This window comes from Balearica regulorum, chromosome 1 (assembly GCF_011004875.1).
Source record: "Balearica regulorum gibbericeps isolate bBalReg1 chromosome 1, bBalReg1.pri, whole genome shotgun sequence".
Classification (NCBI taxonomy): domain Eukaryota; kingdom Metazoa; phylum Chordata; class Aves; order Gruiformes; family Gruidae; genus Balearica; species Balearica regulorum.
In genome coordinates this window covers 131,063,185-131,079,916 of record NC_046184.1, presented here as the reverse complement: position 1 = coordinate 131,079,916, position 16,732 = coordinate 131,063,185, and the positions used below count along the sequence as shown (strand labels likewise).

The 16,732-nt window shown below is 40.5% G+C and overlaps 1 long non-coding RNA gene across 2 annotated transcripts in view; it reads right to left on the bottom strand.

Annotated features, from left to right (window-relative positions):
- LOC142605105 (uncharacterized) overlaps positions 1-16,732 on the bottom strand; it is a 140,360-nt gene that overhangs the window by 23,910 nt on the left and 99,718 nt on the right. The window contains exons 4-5 of one of the 2 annotated variants that reach the window (XR_012838869.1): positions 15,775-15,835; positions 7,319-8,895 (exon numbers count right to left, since the gene is read on the bottom strand). This is a non-coding gene — a long non-coding RNA (uncharacterized LOC142605105). Of the gene's footprint in view, positions 1-7,318; positions 8,896-15,774; positions 15,836-16,732 lie in introns of those variants that run through there. The other variant, XR_012838870.1, reaches the window with a different exon arrangement.

Sequence of the window (16,732 nt, the reverse complement as noted above, 5' to 3'; positions counted from 1 at the left end):
GAGGTATCAGAGCAAGTGAATTAGACTCCAAGTAGGATTCCTCACTGGTCAGTACTACTGGGGCCTTGTACATTCAACGTTTTCCTGATAACCCAAGCGTAGTAACAGAGGTCATGCTTTGTTAGATGACAGCAGGATGTCAGGACTGCAAACGCTGGGAGACATTAAAATGCAGGATGTTCTTGACAAACTGGAGAAATGGTCTGGACAAATGCAATTCAATAAGCATAAATTCTAGCTCTAGATTAGTGTACACAAATACAACATGGGAAACAACCAACCATGGCAGCAGTCATGCTGGAAAAGATCCAGGGGATGCTAACAGAAAATTATTCAGCAATGGTCTACTGCTGTGGAAATTAGTGTTCCTTATACTGGGATATACAAACAGGAATATAACCTCTAAGAGGTATGAAATAATCCTCTTTCCCACTTTTTTCAACAGCCATAGAGTCTCAGCAGGTCTGATGTGTCAGGTGTTGGGTATCACCTTTCAAGAAAGATGTAGACTAGCAAAAGAGAACCCAGAGGGGAATGTTGAGTAAAGTCAAAGAGATTTGATCTCTGAAGAAAAATTGAAAGGAATGGAATTGTTTTATCTTGAGAAGAACGCTTGCAAGGCACAAAAGAAAGTATGTTCTCTATGAATCACATGAAATACTAAGAGTTTGGACTGTGGCAAAGGTCTTTGAGAAGTTTTCAGTGTTGGTTAAGCCAGTAGAATACCTTTTTCTGGAGGGTGATGAAAACTCCATCAGCACAGTTCTAAGCACTGTTTGACTGAAATCAGCAGAAACGTCAATGGTGGAGGGATCTTGGCTTGGAGCAAAGAACCCCCAGTCCAGATGGCAGACACAGCTCCACTGAATAGCCTGCAGTCTGCCTATTATGTTGCATATTTTTCTCAGCAGATGACAAAAAGATATAGTAGGATTTAATACTTTGCAAATTCTACCAGAAGATCCACATAGGCTTGGCTAGTCCAAAATTTCCACAAGGCATCACACCTACTTTGTATGCACAGTCAATCTTAGATGGGAAAGAGACTTTCTATATGGGATATGTGATCATCAGAAAGCCCTGTCAGCGCTACTGCTCAGGCACATTGCTACATTAACATCCCTGCACACGGTGGTGCTAATGAGGGAGAGCGATGTCCTGATAACCTCTGTCCTTCATTTGATGACACCCTGGTGTCCCCTCCATCTGACTTCCATGTTGCTTTTGAAGGATAGTCAATCAGATAACTGCTCTTTTCCTCTTCCTCACTGTTTCTCCTGAACCTCCCTCTGCTTCACTTTTCTTTTGTTTTTCTGTCCCATGCACCTCCTCCATTCCTTCTATTTGTAGCATTTTTCAGAGCCATGCCTCGTTTTTCCAACACAGTTTGCATCCATTTAAAATGTGTACGTGTGCTATTAGCTTTCTCGTCAGCCTTTGCAGCTGGGGTTTCTCCTGTCACTGAGACCTCATCAGAGATCATCACTTTAAACGCCAAACATGGAAGGGCTTCACAATCAACATGGACATGCCAACAACTCTGGCTATCTCACTTTTACAAAAACAATCCGGCATCACATCAGTCAGCCTACTTTTAGTTTTCTGTCACCTGATTGTTGTAGGTTATGACCAAGCATCTCCAGACAGAGATGTGGTCCCACTTCTTGGCACTTGACAGAAGTGATGGTGATAAACCGAAAGCAAATCAAACTCGCTATAATTCAATACTGTTGGAAGAGGTGAGACTGGGTTCTTTGACTGCTAGTGGCTTATGAAAGAGCAATTCTTAAATATTATTGTATTTGAAAGACACCAGTTAATACCGTATAATATACACTATTAGCTATTGATACACTTACTTTGTTTAGGGAAATCTGAAGAATAAAACAGATTGCTGTTTCCATCAAAACACTTCAAGCTGGATTTAATAGTGCTGAAATGCTAATTGTGAATTGTACTTCACATCATATGCTGCAGACTAATTTAAAAAGAGGAAATCATATTATGTTAAATACCACAATGCATGCACTATGAGTCATCTAAGCATATGATGAACTGGAACAATACCAGCAGCACAACATAAAGCAGCTGAATTTAAGCTAGAGGGAGTACAATACCTTTTGATCAGGCCTAGTATATGACCGAGAATATATACAGCTGCACATACGCCATTAGATTTCTGGCAAAGAAAACAATGTGAATATCTTTTCTCTCTTCTTCTTCTTTCCCCCAGTGCAACCCTTCCAAATATATTTGCATTAAGTCACTAAGAAGCTAAATAAATACAGTCTTGTTTGTATGAAGAACAGGCAGCTTCAACATCAGTTCCCCATGCTCCACTGTGGAGCTGACCATACTCATATTACACAGATGCTTGCTTTTAGCATCCTAATGAGAACTTTCAAGAATTCAATGACTATTAAATTAGCTTTACTGAATGTTATCAGAATGCTTCTGAGGGTTTCATATTATCCTATCAGCACAGGAAGGAAGGAATACCACACTGTCAATCTAATTATTTTTCTGTGTACTTTTTGCAAGGAGGGGAAGGGTCAAGCACATGATTTTTCTTCCTCAGGGGAAGAAGAAGAAGGGAGCTGTCATCTTTGGGAATTCAGTACCAGTTCTCTGGAACTTGAAGAAAGCCACTTTTGTCAAAGCCTCACAGCCCTTTCAGTAACCACCAGTTTTTAGTGGTCACTAAAAGTGGTAGCATTTCCAGAGGCACTGGCTCCCTCTGAAACAGCTATTGAGTGGACACGCAGCCATACAGAATACAAGTTAGCTTAGCCTCCGCCTCACGTAACAGCAAATCTTCTCCAAGGTCTCCTTGGAAGAAGCTCTGGAAAAGCCCACCTGGCTTCGTCCCTCAGCTGGGCTCTGAAGCCCTCTCAGAAGTGAGATACCTGTGTGTGGAGGTGTGGTTGCTCACAGGGAGCTCGCCATTTTCAGGAGAAAGGCCAGAACACTGGTTCCTCGTCCTTTCATCCAATAAATTTCCATGTTTTCCCCAGTACCTTGGAGCAATGTCCAAAGCAGTAGTACAGACAGTAGTGTACTTCAGTTACGGTTCCATAGTTACATTACGTGAATGCTAGGTATTTTTAAACAGGTATTACATGACATGTCTCCTTTCTCACAGCATTCCTCCTTCATATCCCTGGATAGTCACATTTTCCTCTAAAATATGCACTAGAAAGCTTTTTGGTACTTCACTCTCTTGATTTCCATTCTGGTAGTTGTGTTTCCTCAACCCTTTTCTGAGGCTCAAGCATTAACAGGCCTCCATTGGTTCAAAATTGTATTCAGTTTCTGAGATGTGTAACAACCCTGTTAAGAACTGAACCAGCAGCTAGAGTAGGGGTTTTTATATATAAAACCCCAGATGTCCCACTGTGCCCATCATTCATCTATAGCTCAGTCAACTGCCCTGCTATTAGAAATGGATGGTATCAGCAGGGATCAAAGCACAAGGGACTCTGAGTGCATATTAACTGAATTAAATTGTAAATGTATTAAACTTCCATGAATTCATAGGTTGATTTTAGCTTGTTTAGCAGCTAGACTTCTACCGGGTGGATATAACAATACCCACATACAAATATATACCTACAAAAAGAGGGAATCAATAGTCTCAATATATTGCAAATTTAAAAGAACCAAACACAATTAAAACCTGCTTAGCTTAGCAATAACACAGAAGAATATAATTATTTATCAGAGTGCTTAGATTACCTTCTCTGTTAAAACCTTTTTTTCTGGAAAAACTAGCTGTTCAGAGAGCATTAAGAACAGTAAATAAGTATGTGGCAATAGTAATTTAGTTATTCATATTACTGGAAAAATGGTTGTATTTGATGCTTCAGCACTGTGCTGGTGCCATAAGATTGCCTTTTCTTATTTTTTGAACTAAGTCAGGAAACAGCTACCATCCAAAAATGCCATATCTCTAGGTACGTGGATACCCAGCTAACTCATGTTGTGACTTCTTAGTGCACGGCGGTGTACCACTGTGCTGCAGGGCAACAGGGGACCTCAGTGACGCTGTTAGGTGACAAACCCCAGCACGGTGCTCATGAAAGAGCAGCACCGCATGTTTCATGCAGGATGTAGCAGCCAGAGGGTGTTACCTTCTTTCAGCATCAGTCACCTTTTTGCCAGGCAGGTACCACCCCTGGCAGAGAGCAAGGGGGAAGGCAGCAGCTGTGCTCCCATCTCCCATCCTCCTGAGCCAAGGCACGACGTATCCTGCTCCTTGCACTCCGAGATGGAGATTTCCATGAGCCTCCAGCTGTCGCAGCACCAGGAGCTTCTGCTGATGGAGGGCAACGCACAGCAAAGGGATGTCAGCCCCAGGCAGCTTGTGAGAGTCGGGCAGGGTTTTCCATTCAGTGTTGCACAGAGGCGAGGAAAGACCACAAAAGTGGGAGGGAGCGGACATGACTCCAGCCTGGCTGGCCTTACACCTGCAGCTGTTGAGTCAGCACCGAGAGGAAAGCACCTCCCTCTCTCACACTCATGTCCTCGCTGCTCACCTGCCCCCTGTACGAGCCCACAGCTTGAAGAGCCACAGAAAAGATTCCTGTGAACAAGTGATTCAGATTGTACTCTTGGGGGCTGATGAACAGTGCTTTTTTTTTTATTTCAAATGAACCAAGCGGTGTTGGCTAGTGTGGACCACACAAACCATGCATCAGCAGCTTTCTAGCACCAGAAAATGAATCCACTTCAGATGAACCACCGCAGAGAAGTCTCTGTACTGCTAGTAAATTGAAGAATTAGATAGACAGCATGTCTTTTAAGCTGTGCAAAACCAGGACAGGTGCCCAGCTACCTTCCTTCATATTTCTTGTATGTTCATTTCTGTATGTGGCAGAGGGAGATTTTAGACTAAACTTTGAGAGCTTCTTCAAAGTCAACCATATGGCTTTTTCCTGTGTTTATTTTTACTCAGCTGAGCATCCATTGACTTTGATTTCAACCCAGTACACTGGCCTGAGCAGAGCTTTGGGTGGACCTTAGTATATGTCTCAGAACAGGGGCTTCTAGCTTTCCCTCCTCCTCTGTTCCTCCAGGGTACCTGGCAGCAGCACCACGCAGCTATTTTACCTCTTGTCACCCCGCAGCAACGATCAGTACAAGCTAAAAAAGGCAAACAGTGAGGCTATTATTTGAGAAAAGAAACTGCAAAGATTCCCATGGTCTATGGTCTGTGGAGATGACTCATTCCACAGCACAATCTAATTCCAAAACAATTATACCAAAATCAAAATCCTCACACAAGGAGAGACAAAGCACAAAGTCTGGACCTCTGCTGAGCACATGCCTCTATAAAGCTGACATTACTGCAGAGATCACACTGCCATTTAACCATAAAGCACAACTGCCCATTTGCCTTAAACTCCTTCATGGAAAATTAAAGGTAAAGAAAACGGAAAACAGGGCAGCAGGGGTTCAAATGTGAGTGCTTGTGCACTGAATTTGCTACAGCAGCTTAATTCAAAAAGAGAATTAGCACTCTTTCCCTCCATCGCAATTTAAAATAAATGAATCACTGACCAAAACCAATAGATTATCATATTAATTGGTCACTTTTATATTCATTATACACTAAGAGAAGACCACAGTTTATCTAAATATGTTCATTAGTCAGATAATTATCCAAAACAATTATACAACACAATTATCCAAATGATTATCTAGAAGGGAGATTATTTCCAGATGCATCACAAGCTATTCTGTGAAGTGCTCAATATTTATTGTTTTAGTTGTATTGGCTAGCTGGGATTGATCAAACGAATTGTGCATTGTTCTGTCAATTCTCCATTGAGAACTATTTCTAGAGCAAATATAGCCACTAATTCTAACTTCAGGTGATGTAAATAGCACACATGTGAGCTCACACTTCACATTCATACTCTGTGGCAGAAAAAGTCTGAACTAACCAAAAGCTAATCCAGCCAAAATGACACTTGACTATGTATGGCACTGCCTGTACTTTCTCTTGAAGGAACATTTGCTAACAGTAAAAAGCAAACAAGGCCAATTTCTGTGAAACATTCGGAACGATAGTCAGATTCCTCCTCTTGATCTGAAACTAGTCACTATCTGGTGGCAAAGATATTTAAAAAATCACAGTTTTCCATGTCTCTGCAGAAAATTAAGTGATAACTAGCATGATCTAGTAAAATATCGCAAATTGTCAATCATGCAAAAAAGCCTTAAGCTTTTCTTTTAGAGCTGACTTGATGGGGTTCTTGTCTTGAGATTCAACTAAATTTTCAGCTTTTCTTGAGGTTTAGAACGAGCTTAAGAATTCAAAGTAAAACCACAGTCGAAGCAGGCAAATTTTACCTATGCTTGTGGGCAAAAGGAAGGGAAATGATAAACCAGACTTCAGCGCCTATTAACTCTGAGTAAAAATTTTAACAGATTAGCTGTTCTGAGTCCATACTGATTCCAATGTCAGGTTTTATAATTAAAGTTTCAGGACATGCTGTGAAAGCCCTAAGAAGGCATATGTCCTGAATAGCCAAATTCTTGAGCAAGTTCTCCACCAGCTCATTAGTATTTCTGCAACATTGTATTTCTAACATTTTTTTGAAGTTTCAAGGGTCATTGTGTCAAGGCTCACTGAGGTCCAGTGTGTTCTCTGAACTACCTTAAGCAGCAATGTTTAAAAAGCTCATAAAGTACATCTCATTTTATTGTTTTTAAACATCACATATTAAGAGTTCCAATTTGATCATTACAAAGACTTGTCACGGCTTACCCTAGAAGCACTTTCTTCAAACTATTCTTGGGCCTTATTTTCAGATGATTTTTCTTAGTTGGACAGATTTGACAGTACAGATAGGCAACTAAGCCCTAGGGCTAGGCATGAGTTTGACTTCTTAACAATATTGTATCTACAAAGAACAGCATATGAAAAGACAAGTTGCTCTGTGCTCTGCAGCTTCTATTGACTTTAAACCGCAAACTCGTATTTCCTCCTCCACTTTTATAGAAGAATTTAATTGGAGCCAAAGTGAAAGATCCCAGCATGACCTGTCTCCGCTATAAGCCACTCCAACTGTGATTGTGAGCAAATTTGTACATTCAGACATCGCCGCAAGAGAGACCTTCCCAATAAGCTGAGTTTTTGCACTGATGGAGAAAAGAAGTGCTTGGTTGGAAACAGGGAGAGCTGTGACTGCCCTTACCCCACCCTTAGAGTCAATCAAAGCTTTAAAGGCTCCAGTAAAGACCAAATGAAAACAGAATACGGACTTGACAATTTACTCCCCACAGAAGAGTTAGTACAGGCATAGGCACTAACAACTTGTGTAGGATAGGTGTTAAGCTATAGTTTATTAACCTATATTGTATAGGCATTAGGATTGCAGTTCCTCACACATCTTTTCCACCTTTCTGACCAGAATCCCACCAGGGGCACAACTACTTTGCAATCACTAGGTTTTTTGGCTGCATCATGATCAAATCTGAGATAGCTTTAAACTACCTGCTGCTGCTTATAAAGAAAAGCAAGTCATGCAGCCTCAGCATAATATGCTCGCTACCCATCGCTGCAGGGTGGGCACACTTTATGAACTGTGGTGCTGCTGGATGGGCATCCCTGGTTTTCAGACGCTGGCCTCTTTTCTCTGAGTCTTGCAAAGGGGGTGGTCTAATTCAAATGTATTCTATGTGCCCATCAGTGACATGACAATATCCACTGTCACCATACACTTGGCAACCTGCTCCTCTTTCTGATTTTGACTTTACAAAGCTTAATCCTTGCATGTTAAAAGAAGAATTTAATCACAAAAAAAATTAAGCTCTGAGTACTTTGAGCTAGATATTGGGAAAAGAGGTTGACTATTTTTCAGTACTGCCAATGGAGGGCCATAGCATGCAGGTGAGTGGAAATACAATCCCAGTCCTTTAAAATAGTACTTCAGATGGAGTTAAACGTGAACGTATGCAAAATGCTCTCAGTGTCTTCAAAGGAAAAACTGAAGTCTACTGAAAATAGTCTACCTAGGAGAATTTTTCCAACCTTCAGTGCTTTTCTATTTATCTTTACAGTACTACGGACACATAAAAATATGTCACATGCACATCTGGCCAGAGTTAGGATTTCATCCAATTAAATGTATTATTTTGAAGCTAGAAAAATAATGACCAAGCAGAAATACAGAAGCAATAGAAACAGCTTTAAAATTATATGTGTCTTCATAAGTAAAACATAAAACCAGATGGTTTCCCATAACTTCAGTTTGAAACAATTGAGTATCATCAGCTCCGCATGCTCAGAGGAGTGCTTTCTGCAATCAGTGGAACTAGAAAGGACAGACAAAGCCAGTGGTGAAAGGTAGAGCTGGCACATGGGTATTATTCTTTTCTTGCTTTTTTGTGCAACTGAATTGCTCCAGATCCTGAGTTTGCTTATGTGTCACTTAAGGCTCCTGTCATGCTCACTCCTTTCCATCTCAGTCCTAAGCAGAGTACCTGAAAAAAAGTCCCTCTTCCACTAATGATACTGCAAGGATGGATAAATCAAAATTTTAACTCTTATGTAGAGGTTCTTCCCCCAGGTAGTTTGTCTGACAGCAAGAAGTTTCAGCTTGGCACACTGGGAAGTAGTTCATTACTAAGAAAGAAACAAGGTCTTATTGAGCTGATATACTATAAGAGAAGGTAAGGTAAAATATCTGCATGATGAGTTCAGGACATCAATCAAATACAAATAATGGACCAAAGATTTAATGCCCTTTGGGATACCATTACTGCTAAAATTTGTGATCCAATGAAGCATGGATTTGCCACTGACTGCAATGGGACTATAAATTGATAGTGTGTTTCTCTTACTCCCAAAGTGTGGAGGATTCAGTTTTTGAAACTTCAGGCACAAATCTGGAAAGAGTGAGAGAAAACAACTAGCCACAAATCAGAAAACCTAAACAGTGATTATACAATGAGCCTTTTCTTTAGCAGGATTTTTGAACGGAGAAATAGTCATGTAGATTAAAGTAGGTCAGACTATTTTTTGGTAAGTCTAAAATATTTTGCAGTGAAGCATTCATTTCAATGACATTTTAAAGAAGGTCCATGCTAATTTCAGAAGGAAAACAAGGAAGAGAAAAAGGAATCAAAACACTTCCTTTCTCAATTTGAAAACTGACATTTTGATTCAAACATTTTCAAATAAGAGAATTAGAAGGTTGTGACTTTGTCCCAGTATGGAACAAAAATAGATGTATAACCTTAAAAAAACCCATCATAAAATCAAGCTTTTTCCTTTGACCAGCTCTCTAATTGTCTGAAATTGTACCATATAGCTTAAGAAGCTCTCAAGAAATGTCCACAATTAAAGATAATATGAAAGTAAGCAAAAAATAAGGTAATTTTTTAAATGTAACCTGACCGATTTTGTAAAAACCTTGACTTGATGGCCACTTTAAATTGCCATTTTCCTCCGTATGTGGAACTATATGTCCCTTTTTGCTACTAGATGTTTCTGAATCACTTGTGATGTTAGACCCAACTTCCTCACTCTTAATTAGCATAAAGAAAAGTTATTGGCCATACCATCAAAATCTGCTATTTTCATTAACTACTATTCTGTAGGTGAGAACAGAGCTGTAAGTGCTGTTGGACAGTCTTTAAATGGAATCTCAGTTTTGCTTTGAAAAACATGCATTAATGGTGGGATGGGCACAAAGGAGGCAAATGCCCTTCTTCCTGGCACACTGAAGTTGTGATACTGGCAGATAGGAAACGGACGTTTCTTTGGTCTGTAAACCAACAACATGAAACTTATGATGGGCCTGAGTTTTTGCAGTGGCTCTACATCACCAAACCTCAGCTTAGGGACTCCAGGAGTCTATTTGCAGAACCACGTCGTTACCCCGTAACGCTGTGCTACCCCTGCCCAGATGTCTAGAAATCCAGTGGGGGCAACATTTGGCACAACTCGAAAAGGTGCGGTGAGAAACAACCTAAATAGTCAGCCTGACACTAGAGGGCAATGCAAAACTGAAACCGTCCCACACCTGCCACCTCCGTCCTCTCGCAGGCTGTCTAGCCTGTGTTCTCTGTGAGCCTCACGCTCCCAGGTGTGCTCCAGCTGCACTGGGCAGCACCTCACCCCTGCCAGCACCCTACCGTGTGAACCAGCAACACCAGCCTTTGGACGTGGTGCCTGTGGTTCTGTGCATTGTGCACGAACCCAGTGAGGCTCTACTTTGCGGCATAAATAAGACTTGAACCTCATTCTCAGTCTAGGGTAAGACACTGCTTAGAAAATATTAATTTAATTAAAGAGGGATGCAGGATATTGCAAAACACGTGTAATGTTCGGTGTGTAATTGGAAGACTGTTAACTAGGTCAGGGGACATCTGTATATAACTGGATCTCCTGGCAAGGTGATAATGTAGGAGAGAATAGGCAGTAACAGATGAGAAGCAAGAGCCTGAGGAAAAATTGACTCTTCACATAAGTAAGCAAGAACCCCATTTAAGACCAAAAAACATAGTGGTTGTTAGACATCTGAAACTGCATATATTCACAATCAGTTTTGTCTAGAAGGAGAGCAAACAACAAAGTTTTGCATGGGCAGAGTCCGGAGGACATGTCAGATCTTGAACTCAGTGCTGAGGTAGAATAGGTTTGGTGCTACTATGTCATGTTACAAGAGTTTGGTCTAAGATTCTCAGTATTTAAAGAGAACCCTATGGAAAAATTTCTCTTTCTAATGCAGATTAAAATTCTGTACCCAGTTATAAATCAAAAATTAACAACTTTATCTAGGTCAGGGCATTGAAGCTACATTAAAGTTTTATCCTCATTCACTAAATTTTAATTTTAATGTGGCATGTCTGACAAGTCTTGTGGGACTACTTAGAATCAATGCATTGACATCCTTCTGTCATTGGTATCAAAGCCTCATCTCTGAGACTCTTGTTTCCAGATACCTAGCTGTTATTGGATTATTTTGTCTCTTCAATGGTGTCACAATCGATGGCTGTGTAGGCATTCACATGCATGCACCCCATTTGCCAGCTAAAGTTCATGCACCACAGAAATAATCAGCTTTAGCTAAAGAAACACAGGTTTCTGTATAATCACTTAAAGGTGAAAAAATAACTCGGGTTTTTATCCCTTCCAGCCTTTTTAAAGTTACTGGAACTGCTTGCCTGTAAATTAAAACTCCCAAACAACTCTACAGTTTAATTTGCAAACAATATTTTATTCCAGGAATGGCTATGAGAAGGAAAAATATTTTTCATATCCCTGCCATCGCTTTTTTATGACTATTTAAGGCAGAAATGTTGATGCACTAATTGATAAAACTCTCTGCAGATGTGGAAGACATCTAATCCTGGAGTAGAAACAGTACCACATGATTCATCTAGTCAATCAGTCCTGAATTATGAAAGAAATAATTGTGGCCTTTAACGTTTGAGCAATTATCAGGCTTAAATACAAGCCTCTTATTGAATAATAGTTATGACACATTCATGGAATGTCAAAGTACATTCACAGATCATTCAGTAGCAAAACTTCACTGTCAATATTTCAAAAATTCAAATGGTGAAATGCACGTTTACAAGGTAGGTACAAATGGGTTCATATCAACTTGTTGGAAATTAATTCCATCCACAAAACAACCCAAAACTTTTCTTCCAAGTAGCAGCCAAGGTTTGTCCTCAAATCTCAGATCTGCTGTTAGCATGGCTGAGACTCAATAAAAGAAATACCCTGTCTGTCTGGGCACCTAACTAGCCCTGGACTTGTGCACAAGCATACAGAGAAGGGAAATATGTAGGACAGTAGGAGATATTCACAACACACAGCAAAATTACAACCAGATATTCTTTTCACTTGCACTTGTGTTCCATGACATGTACCCACTGCTGTCATCTTGCACTTGGGTTCAACTGTCCCTGTGTTTCACAAGACCCCTGCCTGAAGGTGTTGCACTAGGTCTGAACCCACCAAAGTATCACATCACTCTGCATTTCTCATTGCAGTCCAAAAACTTTTTGCTACTGGAGAGCTTTAAATCTACTTCTTCCTTCTGTGATTTTGCACATAGACCAACTTTCAGGCACCAGAAGCCTCTAACAAATACTGAGCTGGGATGAAGAAAAGGAAGGATAAAATACATTCAATAATATATGTTCTACCTGATTAACATAACTTGGCAGTGCCCTCACTGCATCCCTGACTTTCAATCCAGCATGCACTCCATTCTGTCCCAACCTGTTCACATCGCTATGCATCAACTTTTTAACTTGACTTTCCAGAAAATGTTAAATGCTTTTCCTGTCACCTGAAGTCACCTGAAGCTTCCTGCACTGTTTCCTCTCCTTCAGAATCACTGTCTAGTGTGGAGAACCAGTATGTTTCACTTACCTTCTTCTGTAAGGAATAAAAATGTGTCGATAAAACTCCAAGAGTGCCTAGAACTGGTTCTGCCCGTTAGAAATACCGGCCTGGTTCTACCTAAAATAGTCAGGTGGGAAGACTAAATAGATGTATCTCACAGCCATTTTTCTTAAAAGAAAAATGTGACCTTATTTACAGGTGCTTGCTATTGACAATTGACCCTCTAGTTCAACGTTTAGATGCTGCTCCTGAGCCCAGCTACAACTGAGCCCAGAGCATTTGTTCTTCTTGACATTTAGGATTACATTTATTGAATTTCAGCTTTTTTTTTAATTGAATGCTGATGGAAAATCTTACCACTTTGTAATATTAGCCTTATTTCTCTTTCTTGTTGCAGGTCCTTAAGTGTTCCAAGTGCCAGTCCTCCTTAAAAATAAAGCTCCTACTTGCTTGCTTTTTCATTTCCTTAGCCAGATTTCAGACTGCATTTTCCTGAACACCACAGCTATTCATCCAGAGGAAGGACTAAAGGACAGATTCCTTCTGACATTCTCAGCATGCTGCTGTGAAGACTTCTGGCTTCAAGGACCCATAATGATGGAAGATGAAAGCTTTTTAATGGTTCAGCTTCTTGAGTAAATTACACACAAAATTCAAAATCAGTTCAAAATTCATATTCCCCTCCTCAGGAAATGATACCAATTAAAGCAAAGTAAGTGTATATCAGGACCACTGAACGCACACATATGCATTTACATACAGAAAAGAGGACAACACTACTTTTTTCCAAAGGGGAAAAAAAAGGAAGGAGAGAAGGAGAGAAGGAGAGAAGGAGAGAAAGAAAGAAAGAAAGAAAGAAAGAAAGAAAGAAAGAAAGAAAGAAAGAAAGAAAGAAAGAAAGAAAGAAAGAAAGAAAGAAAGAAAGAAAGAAAGAAAGAAAGAAAGAAAGAAAGAAAGAAAAGAGAGAGAAAAAGAAAGGCCTTTTTATAGCACCTAATTTCAAGGATATTCCAGGATCCATTCTTCATTATTTCTGTTTGGAGTAATATTTTCAGGCAGGCAAGTCAGCCAATTCTGCAAGTTGGCTTCATTTAATTACTGTCTACATAATTCAAGACGGAAGCCGATTCTTTTCTCCTTACTCACAACTTATAGCAGAGGTAAATCCCTCCCTCTTTACACCTGCAGTCAGTCATACTACTACATTTTGGTAGGCAGAGTGGAAAATATTTTCTACACTTGCTCATGCATCAGGGTGTTTGATTTAAATAATCAAGGTATTTAGGTAGACAGCTACTTCAGGCACAGTACATGTTTGTGGCTAGAGGACTCCAGAGGTTGTTCACGTACCCATGCCTTGAATCCCCTGCCACCTAGGAAGCCCCCTGTGTCAGGACAGAAACCCAAGCCACCCAAAATATAAGCTAGTTCCCCTGCCATCTTTCTCTTGACCATCTCCATTTAAAAGGCAGGAAGGGAAAATCTGAGTTTAACAAATATATCTTCATCTCAGCTATGTTCCTTATTGAACAGCTGCCAAAGTTGCTCAGTACACAGGTTCATCTTTGCAAGTGGGGGCTACATGGCAGCAGGGGGGCTTTTAAACCTCCTCATGGTAGCAAACTGAGAAACATTTTTGAAGCATGGCCCATTGTGGCTGTGGGCAGGGGGGAATTCCGAAGAAGCAGTACTTCAGTGAACCGTATGTGGGCCACAAGGAGCGCACTGAGCATCAGTACCAGGGTAGTCCCTGAAGCCAGGAACATCCAAAGCTCAGGACACCACTTTGTTCCACTGACGCACCCTCACCACCAAGCTCTGCCCATTCAAATATGCTGCTTATACTCCCTCAAGTCCCTGTATCAGTTGATGCTTGTCACTGGTTAGCATTCTGGTATCTCAAATACCAAGAATATTTCTTAATTCCAAATACATAAGGACCTCAGATGTTACAGGAAGGGAACATTTTGATGAATGTTGACCAATATATGCAAAAAAGCGAAGAAAAAAGTCACCACTTTCTTTTAGGCATCAGATATGGCGCTTTGCACAAAGGAAAATCCCCCGCTGAGTTTGTGATTGCCTAGCAGAAGAGAAGAATTCAAAAAGTAACTCAAATAATTTAAAACTTTGCTGATCTGTGATATTATTATAAACAGTTTTCCAACTTTAAAAAGGCCCTGAATAGTATATAGTAGGCCTAAAAGCAAAAATAGAAATAAAAAACTCCCCAAACTCCCTCATCTTCACATTAAGATGGATTTTTGCAATGAATGAATAACCTCTTTCACTTTTAATTTAGGTCTACCCATCAACATGGTTGTTATTATTCACAGCAGCAAAGCCCTTGCCACACTACAGCAGAAATAATAGCTGCATCTCCGGGTTCTTTTTTCCCCAAGAATTCACAACGTTCTTTAAATAAGTCTAATATGCCATACGTACAGCAGACAAGGCTGCTTTTAATGAAGGGCAATTTTTATTTCTGTCCCAGCTTTATATAACATGACTGGAATTTGCTTGTGGAAGAAAGGATCATTAATAGCATGCCATCTCTCCCCTGCATGCAAGGACTCATGACACCCTTGGACATTTTCAATATGCATGTTGACATCTATATTCTACCAAGAAGCACTATGCCATTTACTAAACAGCACGGGCAAGACAGTATCCTTGATGTTTCCATAATACATGATGTAGTGTTTCTCTGAAAAAAGAAAAGCAAAGCAGGAAACAGACCTATTGCCAAGTAAGTCATGAACTGTGGAAGAGCCATCAGCTTCTTCCTTTATGCCTGTCCAAAACCTAGCACAATGGGATGCTACTGCGTGGCTCGTGACTGGAACTCTGATCCTGCTGCCACGCAGCTAATGCTGATTGAGATAAACCATTGGGTCTTCTGCATGGCAAGGGAAGTGAATTATAGCATCAAGTAAAGCTTTTTCTGATCTAATTCCACAGTTCAGTCTTTCAAAGAGACTTCAATGAGATGCCCAGACCATGTGCTGTTATGATGGGAGCTGGGTGTTCACATCCCCAGGGCCCACCTGATTGCTCCCTCCTTGCTTTCCATAGGGATATTTTTATTCAGAGTCCAGAGGAGGTTCCTGTGCAAAACTATCTGAAACAAAGTTGGATGTGTGCCTCCCAAGCTACTTTTGAAAACTGTGTAGGAGGAAACAAATGCAAATATTTGCAGTCTTATTCACACCCACACATAGAATGGTATAGAAAAGTTAATTACAAGTGATGCAAGTGGCTAGGTTACTATACTGTACTTACCATTTTCACCTTTGTTGTATTTAGATCTCTTCAGATGAACCTCCGTAACATATTCAGCATTTCTACCAAACAAATTATTTGGGATGTATCAATAATGCCATTATTAACATATAGCCTACCTTCCAAGACAGATAGCCATGATGGAAGATCTAGGTAGAGCCATCTTATTTTAATTCAGATCTGCAGAAAACCAAATGGGAAATTAAGGAATGACCTGAAAAAGGACCTTCATGTGAAGAACCTCTGTGTAACCACCTGGGAAATGCCTGTGCCCCTGGTTGCAGATGCATTATTGGCTTGTTTTTTCTAGATCTATGGGGTTCGCATTAAAGCCGCCATTTACATGGCTGTTGCATTTGGGGTAAGTGATTACTAAATCAGAGACAAAGGAGAAAATGTTACATAACTCAGGAAAAGAAAGTCTACAGTGGGGCTCTTTGCCCCTTCCCTCTTTCCCACCAACCAGAAGCAATTTTGGAACTAGCCACAAGTTGCAAGGAAAGGCTAAGATAAGACTTAGATGGATAGGCTGCCATTGGTACAGCTGTTTTATCTTTTAGCTGTATAGTTTGGGGAGAGATACAAAATACACTAGGTTCTGAAAAAAAAGGCTATCTTGAAGCATGTAATGAGGCTGGACCACACTGCCAGGAGGCAGAAAGTTTCTTCCAGGAGCTGCTTCCCAACAGTGAAGCAGATGTGCACAAGCCTTAAGGCTGCAACCCACTGAACCAGTGCAGGAGAGGCTCTGCCCCTGGGTGCACTGTAGAGGTGAAAGAAGTGAAATACGTCACCTAAGAGGTAGGGCACCTGGAAAACTCTGAAGCTTTTTGCTCATAACTTGCTGAGAGATAACCTTGCTGAGGAAAGGGAAGGCCCTGTAGACTGCCTTTTATATTGTATGTGCACATACTGTACATAGCCAAAATGAAGAACTTGTTCTGAAGACCTACCAGCCTCAAAATAATGCTCAAGATAAAAACCACACAACTAAGTTCTACTGAAGTTAAAATTGTACTGTTTTTCAGATTGACCTTCTATGAACTTCTATGACTGCTGAACTCAGAGTTTAATACT